A 9,600-nucleotide genomic window follows, 5' to 3' on the forward strand; every position below is an offset into this window, starting at 1 on the left:
AAGAGGCTGTGAGGGTTTAAGGTTTGTCACTACTTTTACCAAGGCTGCACAATAACCCACTTTGGTTTTGAATCCAGTCTGCAATGCTAAAACAGAAGGACAGACTTGGACTGAGACATGAAAACCTTGCCTGTGTGTCTGGAAGGGCAGCAATTTGACAGCTTAAACCAAGCAGTGACCAGCCTGACAGGAGAGCAGATGACTCAAGAAATGTACTCATGTATAAAAGCAGCATAATTTTCAGTTACAGATTTATTACAGAATCAGCACTTGATCCTGTTCTCATAGAAGTCTCTAATACAAAACTCCAGAGATGACTCATCTACTAACGTGTATATTTTTCTTGCCTTTCAGCCCTCCAGACTGATGCACACTTGCCAAGCTGTTATTGCTTTGGAATACACAGCTGAGAGGGAGGGAAGTTTGAGAAATTCTGCACCTGTACTTTGTTGAATCTGCTCTATCTCTGTGTGGTGCTTGCAGTTACATGATTAACACTCAGGTAGCAACTGCCAATGACGTCAAAAGCTGTTAGGAAATATTTTGAATTTTAGCATGAAATTTAGTACCTAGATAATCAAAACTAGATTGCCAACAGTTTTTCTTCACCTTTGTGGGCAGAACTGCACATGTGACTTGTTATTTAATTTGCATCTCTATCCGTATCTTGTGGAACAAATATGCTACAACAGCCTCAACCATCCAGACTAACAATTTTGACAGTAGTCCACTACAACTGAAAACTTCAAGAATACCAGCTGGACCATCTGATACACTGTACATTTAATTGGAAAGTATCTGCTAGCAAAATTCTCATTCTGTGAGTTTCAATAAATGCTACATTTTTAGTCACCACATCCTTTTTTTACCCCCTCACCCTGAATTTCCATCTAAAATGCTTTCTTTCTTGTTGCCTGAGTAATAGCACAAAACTCAGGGTGGATTCACTGGAACATATTCTAGCGTTGTGATAGCAGCAAATAAAATTTACACACACTAAAGCAGAAAACTGACTATTTCATTATTACTGACAAATAAGCTCTATATGACTTCCTACTTCCTGGAATGCAGCTCATGCTTTTGGTTAGCAGGGAAGTTACTTCAGATTCTTCTCCTTCATCTTTTAAATTACAAAACAAGCTGCAGCTTTACAAAAAATTCCTTGTAGCACTTACCTAGATAACTTAACTCACAGCTGACATTCTCCTTGGTTGTGTCCATATATTTCTGTTCCAAAAGGTATAGCAGAAGAAATTACAGTTCCAGCACATAATCACAGAGCAGCATAAGATGAACACACTTCAATTCTATTAACTGCTCCCTTCTTCTTCTTCTTCTTCTTCTTCTTCTTCTCTGGGAATACAAAAAGAAAAGCAAAGACCTCCTTTGCAAATGAGAACATTTTGCATTACCATCAGACAAAGGAGAAAGCTGCACATTGCTGGAACAGCTGCCTCTTCTAGCTGGGACTTAGTCAAGCACAGAGCAGCTCGTGGAGGTCAAAAGAAGAGAGGAATTATAGTAACTGTGCACCAAAGATACTATTTCCCCAACCAGTTTATCTGCTTTGGCTTTTACCTTTTTTTTAGCTCAAGCTTATCTTTATTGGTGTAGCTGATAAGTGAATTTCTTACATTTTGGGATTCTGGATGCTTCTGACACAATTATAGCAGAGAAGGGCTGTGACATATGCTTGGATTCTGGAAGAAAACTGTGGAATTAAATGTCTATTTAACCTATGTTTTGACCTTTCTACCACAGTGAAACATTCATCCCCAGAAGAATCATTAGTTGACCACTGCAGTCTTCAATCTGATACTCCAGAGTCCTCTTCATTAAGTCAAAAGCAAGATAACAGCCATTTATTATGAGAAATGACAAACAGGCAAGCATTGACAGAACAAAAATGGAGGCCTTTCCCTATGAGGCCTCTCTCTTTCCAGCCTCACTACCTCCAGACTGAAAGAGAAGAACTGCAGTGAACACAGTATTTTAATCACTACAGAGAATGTTACAGGCAGGGTCAACTAAAAATTTGAATAAACTTAGATTTAAAAATAGTCTAATTAAGTATTGAGAATGTCTTTAATTCCCAGAAGTAAGTCCTGCACAAAGAGATTTACTGTCACTCTCAGTGCTTCCAGTAAGGCAAAGTGAGGCTGTATTCACCCTTTTGGGAAGGGTAGGTACATGAATTCACTATGGCCATGCTTAATTGATAGCACTGTGAAACAAATTCTGCCAGCAACAAAAGAAAAACTTGGTCATTTTTAAGCAGTAACCCCAGGATGCTGATTTTTATGACAGTTATTATGCAAATATTTGGAAGTTCTTAAAGTCATAATGCAATTTAGATAGAGAATTGGGATTAAAATATAAAATATATCCTACACACACATACATATATATACACACACACATATATATATTTATCCATTTATACACATATATGTATGTGTATATATATGTATATGTGTGTGTGTATATATAATATATACTTGGATATAGATACATTTATATCCTACACTAATAGGTACTCACCTTAGGCAGAAGAGAAAGTGTCCAGCCACTCTTTTCCTGGGCATCTTCTGTTTGATTTTAGTCCACTAGAGATAAAAAAAGTCTGCAAAAATCTTTACCAGTCAAACATCTACTTTTATTGAAGCAAAATTTAAAAAAAAAAAAAAAATCCATGAACATGGAGCAAAAAAACCATAAAGGAAATTGTTACATTGGTAATCTGGGAGAACAGAGTTTGGAACAACTCTTTGCTCTGCTACTACCTTCCTTTGTTAAAGAAAAGGAACCTCAAGCCTAAAGCAAATGGTACCATAAATAATATAAAGGGAGAAAGAAAACAATAAACATTAAAACTTTGAAACACTTGGACAATTCTACTTAACATCTGATTCTTGTTAATTAATGTACAAGATGCTTTCAGGCTTCAGCACCTGGTTCTTAAAACTCTGGTTTGCATACAATGTTCTTCATAAAATTTAAAACCACCGTAATAAAATTACTATATGAATAATTTATTAATTACTTAGCAATAGTGAAGTAAAAAGATAGAAATTAAACATCATTCTATTAATTTCATTCACAATCTCCTTCCATCCACTCTTTATACCTGGAATTTTACCTGATCTGAAGTTAGTCTCAGGATGTCTTACATATAAAATGATAAGGTATATGAATAAACTCTGGCCTTTTGTTCTTTCCTGGAGTCATGTTGGCACTTGCACACTTTAGATAAAGTATAAGAACAAAGAATATCAGGCTGCTAATAAAGGAATTTTATTCTCATGATTTTAGAAGCTACTTTTGCTTAAGACAAGTTCAGTACCAGGGGAAGAACTATTATCTCTTTATTCCTATGAGGCAGCAAGCAGCAAAGTCTCTTTTCCACACTTCAAAGTAGCTTTTTGGATACTGCTCATAATAGAGCATTAATATCAACTTCAGTTGGTACATTTGCTTGAAAAAAAGTATTATGAGATTTATTATTGTAAATCCTGAAGTTAAATGAAGCTAAGAAGAGGTTTTGTTTCAAAGTCCAGAATGGTTGCAGGAGTTTAACTGGCAGTCATGGATGCAATCATTCCATTTTTCAAACTATCAAAAAAAAAAAAAAAAAATTCTTTACCTTCCAACACAACTTATGTCAATAGAATATCTTCTGACTTAGTTCATTGAAATGCTTCCTTAAGAAATGATTTAAAAGTACAGAATAAGGACAGTGTAAATCAAGAAAGTGATTAATCTGTTCAAAAAGCCAAATATAACTGAAGCCACCTGTGTCTTCACTGCCTCCATTCCCCCTCCCCCTTTCCTCCTCCTCCAACAAGTTCTTAGTCCTGACAGAAAACCAAAGCAGTCCTACACAGCCACACACTGAGATAACCAGACTCCACAGGTTCATCCCTTTTTCCCACCCACCTATTTCCACAACAGGCCTGCTTGGTGCTCCAAAGCCCAGCTTTTCCTTTGGGCTTCAGGTGAAATAAAATGCGGTTCCAGAGTTCCTGTGTTCAATATAAGAATTTCACTTGTATAATTTTCTAGTAGAGGCAAATATTGTGTTATATGATAACACTACAGCCCACTGATGGCTGGATTTACACTATCTTAACCTATTTTGCTTCCTTGAGGGGACTAATCCCCATGTAACATCTCTAAGTGCATCCACATTAAGGGATTTGGCACTTGAACTGTGCAGTACAGGTCGTGTTGCTCGTGCTCTCATAGATCCCTTGGCAGGTTACATTTGAATTCCCTGCTCCCTTCATCTCTGGGCAATTTCTATCCAATACCTCCCTGGATTCTGACATATTTCCTTCCCTTTTGTGCACTGCACTAATTTTGTACTCACAAAGGAACCAGAATGTGTCAGGTACAAATATGAGCATATCTCAAGGAACTGTAAGTTTATTGTTCCAGGAAAAATTAAACTTTCTTGGCAAGCCCTTTATATACCTCATAATCAACAATTTCCGGCCACAATTTGAGGTAAGAGGCATGAACTGGGATACATTTTGCAAAATGAATTTTTGGGATATATTTTATAAAATGTGAGCAAAACTAAAGAATTTAGTAAGTTAAAAGGAAAAACAACTTTTAAAGTGTAATTCTTTATTTTAAACCAAGTATGTCTGTTCTTTTAAAACCAGCCCTATCTAAAATAAAATGTGAAATAAGGGCAGCCCACACACCATGAAATCCAGCATTACAAAGTACAGAATATACCAGTAGTTCAGGCTTGCTGCAGAAATTTCAGAGAAAGTCAAAACACCGAACTGGTGGGTGTTACTGAGTAAGTGGCTGGAAATAGCATGTGGAGTGCTGAACCAGCTCCTTACAGCAGAGCTTCATCTGCAGGTGCAGAAAGAAATTTCTTCATCTGAGTTTATTCAACAAGTTCATTTTGATGACTGCTTCATAAGAGATGGGAACCAAACATGGATTTGGAAAAGGAAGCCAGTTGGATTTTTCCTTTTCCAAACTTTGTGCAAAATCAAGGTGTGGGATGCTTAGCTCTAACTTGTGGGAGGATGAGATCTGGTAGTATGAATATCTTGGAAGCGGGGGGAGCTAAAACCAAATTTTCATTTTTCATTTTTAATGATTCCTCTGTGCATTTTTACCAAATCCCATCAAATGTAACTCAACAGAAATTATCAGTTAAAAGCTCACAGCATCTAATAAACAAAATAATACTTGACAGATTAAAGAACAAAATCAGAAGTTTGAAAATATATATGTTCACATATCTTAAATCAATGACTCCAGTCCTACTGACTGTCAAAAATAACATAATACCAAGCACATGGAATCTGCTATTTAAGAATGTAATTAAAAATTATAAATATAAAATATATTATGTAAATTAGTATTCCCAGCTCGCCATTTTAAACCATGAATCAAGCATTCAACTCTCTTGTTTGAGCCAACAATAGAAAAAGGAAGAAGTGAAAACAGTATTTTAACTTCTGGCATCAAATTTACATACAAACAACCATTCTCAAGTATATGTCCTTTTTTCCTCAAGAAAGAATTCTGATGTTTATTTTCTTCCAGCAACATGCCAGCATTTCAGAAAAGGCAAATCAATTATGACCTGCCTCATATTTCACATCCTTGTGTTTGTTCCAAGGACTAAACACTGACACAGCAGTGGGTCTCATGACTGTTTTCCATCAGGTATATTAAACTGATTGTCAATTAGGTCAGGCTTTCAGATTGCAGAGCAAAGATTTCTTACAATCAATTCTTTAGAAATACGAGTTAGAAAATTGCAACTTTCATTTTAGTTTAACCCTCCCCATAACTATGTTGGATTTAAGAGTGTTCCATCATTAATTTCTGCTGCTTTTGTTTGCAGATTTATTTTGATGTTGTTTTTTACTAATAATAGGGAAAGAAATCTAATTCTGAAGAAATTATGTCCATGTTGTGTAACATGAACACCTCTCAGGGATCATTTTACCCTCTCCTACCACTAATGACTAGGCATGTCTCTGTTTCCCAGCTGAGAACGCTATCAGTTTAAGTAATAGTTTAAGCTTAGACAAATAAAGTTTGGAACAAGGTCATTCTGGTTTACCTAGGTCTTGAACAGCACCTTTCTGCCAAAAGCCTGAATCAACACCACCATAAGTATCCATAAGGATTTCCTGCAGTTCTGGAGACTGTTTTACCACAACCATTCCTGTCAAGCCTGATTCATACCAGAAATCTTACCCAAAAGTCAGGTCAAAACACTTTGTTTAGGTGTCACCCTTCAGTGAACAACTTAGTCTACACCTACATCTGCTCTCCTTGACTCAAGCAATCACTGTCCACGCTTCATGCCACAACTAAAGCCTTTATCTGTGGTCAGTGACCTAGAGGGAATACTGCTGGGTTTATTAAGGAATGACAGACAGACACATGGTGAAGTTTGAACATTAGGGTCATTGTGGTTTAATTTATCAGGGAATGTAAGTCAGGACTAGCTCTTATTTCTGGCTCCAGGGCTTGCTCTGGTGTCTCAGACAAGAAAATCAAGTACCATGGACTGCCATGCATGTCCATCCTGACTATTTGGACTGGTAGGGAAGAATGGAGATTCTTACCTCTACAGGAGATCATCAAGGATTAGTGTTAACCCAGCAGGACCCTGATCAGAGCTGGAGAAGCTGAGCACTGCTACAATACAAGTCAATGCAAATATTTTCATCATGCCCTGCACAGAGGCAGGTTCTGAAGAGATGCATTGCAGCAGCTGCAGCAATTCCTGCACCAGGCTTCCCTCTGTTTGCCATGCTCCTGATTCACTGGTCCATATTTTCCAGGAAATCACACTTCTTCACACACACACACCCACTTCCAGTGAAACATGAGCCCAACAACGTTTGAGTAACAGTTAAACTTTTGAACCTGTTCTGTAGGAGTAGCCTTGAACTCAGCACAAATACTTGAGGCCAGACAGATGTGTTGAGCCCAAGTTTAGTCCCCAGTTTATTTATAGGTCACACTGGATTGGGAACAAAACACCTTTTAGTCTTTGTTATGCTTTTATTCAAGCCAGCAAGGAGATATGAATCAAACAAAAAATGCAATGAATTGCTATCTCCTTTTTCTCAATTTCTCTCTTCACAAGGAGTTTTCAAAGCATTCTTCTTTGTGATGCATATCCACAGTAATGGCCAACTTTGACCTCAACATACAATGTTTGAAGAAATAACTTAGATTTTACTACTCACAAGTAAACTCAGTCAAGGCTTATTCAAAAAAGAGATTCCATAGAGCAAGCTACTTATGTATCAATAAAAGCACAGCAAAACCAAGTGTTAGGAGGTAGACAGGAACACAGAACTGCTCAGCAAACTGATATTATTTCCTGGTGACAACTTGGATCCAGAACATAAGCTTTTAAAACACTTTAGCCTTTACTGTTTGCTAGATACAAACAGCAAGAAAACCAAGCCTGCGAATGTTATAAAGGACATATAAATGGTCCCTTTTTGCCTAACAGGAACTGGTTTTAAGCCTAAAAACTGGTACCTCACAATGCCACCATTTAAAATGTCTCCTCACCGACTCTACATTGTAAAATTAGAGGAGCCTTGCAGAACATGTTACAGGGAGCTGTGTCGATCTTACCATCAGATTTTTGAGTTTGCCAAGGAGCTGAAGTAGGGGAGCAGATGATGTTAACAGTGTGAATCCACCTGGAACACTTTACAGAACAGAAACAATCTAATAGTGTAATCTGTGATTTGTGTTGTGAAGGAGGAACTGGGGAGAGAGTCAAATAAAAGACATCATATTCAAGAGAAGTAAGATGCTGAATTTGAAGCTTTGATCCTTTTTAAGGTGACAGAGAAAGTGCCAGGATTTCCTATTCTAATAATGAGATGAATTATTATGATAATATACCCTTGCCAAGGGAAAGATTAATGCAGTAAGGACCACAGCAAATGACTGTCAGAGCTGAACAGTCATTATACCAGAAAAGGTCTCAGAAAAAAGAAAGTAATCTAAATTCTTATTGCTCTTCCACTCAATGCAGAGATGGGAGAGACAGCTGCAGAGAGGCTGCATGCCAGGGACAGTAAAACAAATTCAAAAAAACGATCTCACCTATCTTGAGATCTTTTCCTCAAATGTGGTGCATGTTGCCTCAACAAACAGTAGGACAAGGTGTTTGTGCATAGGTAGTACGGCAAGGAGATATTAACAGAACAGAAGATCACTTCATCTAGCAGGGAAATACTTTTCCCTCTTTTCACACAGCCTGGTGTGTTTAAGGACAGGCAACATGAGATGCAAGCCAACAGAGTTCCCCTCTGCTGTGGCATGACAGCTCCATTTTCATGATGGGATTCCACAGAGTCTTTATTGCTGCAAGGAAACATTAAACTAGTTTATGCCTCAGTCACACATCTGCCCTCACCACCGTGGCCATGTTGGACATTTTGCAGCTGCACACAAGGTGATTTCACAGGGCAGCATTAGAGCACTTCAAACTGCCAAGGTTTCTCATAATGAAACATACTGCTTTTATAAACTACGGTTGAATTTGTTGCCAGAATAAAGGAATCCAGGTAATTTGTGCCATCATAAACCAAATCCTTTCTTTTCCAACCTACAGTCTCCTATGTTCCATAAAAGGAAAATCATACACAAAGTATAGGAGACCTTCCTTTCTTAAGTCAGGTAATTGCCACCGAGTGACCTAATGGTGAACAATACAGAATGATTTTGATTAACAGAATGTAGCAGAAATAGAGTTGTTTCATATAACCTTTCAGTCTTCAGTGCTGCAGTTAGGTCCTCTATTAATAGAACTGTCAGAAAGTGTACTCATGCCTGAACTGACATCAGGTACAGAAAGTTGAGTGAGTGAATTTAGCACTGGCTTAACTGACATTGTGAACAAAGCCTACTTTTTATTCCTGAAAGAGAAATACCATCCACAATAGTGTCACTTCCCATCAACATGCCTGAATTCCAATCTGGGTAACTGTCTCTTAGCATAATAAGTTTACAAAATGCACTTGCACATGATAGCCTCCTATGGATAGATTGTTTTTCAAGATTGAATGAACCTGACTGAAGCAATACAAAATACAAATACAAAATACATTTAGGAATTAGAGTCAATCTACAAAGGAGAAAGGCTTTCACAAAGACTTTCTTTTTTGGCTAAGGACACTCTTACGAGATGAATTTCAGCAATAGTATCATACACTGTGGGATGTCTTCTGTCATCCCAGTTTAATCATTGAAAAGGACATAGATTTAATCAGAACTGCAAGAATATCTGGGAATAGTATTCTGATTAATTGTACTAGCACAGTAATGAAACTCTCAGACTATACTGGGCCTTCCAAATTGGAGCACAGGAAATGACGTTACCATTGCTCATTCTCTTTCCTTTTGTTGCAAGCCAGTTTTGGTGCTCACAAAATAAAGCCCTTGTAGTAGAAAAAAAAAAATTTTAAAAATCCCTTTTTATAAAGGATTTTAACGTTTTGGCAAACTGATGCAGGATAAATCCCTTTGTAGTGATTTCCTTCTGCAATAGAGCAGGGAGTTTCTTGCTTTCTATCACTGGTA

Source organism: Parus major, chromosome 19 (genome assembly GCF_001522545.3).
Source record: "Parus major isolate Abel chromosome 19, Parus_major1.1, whole genome shotgun sequence".
NCBI lineage: Eukaryota > Metazoa > Chordata > Aves > Passeriformes > Paridae > Parus > Parus major.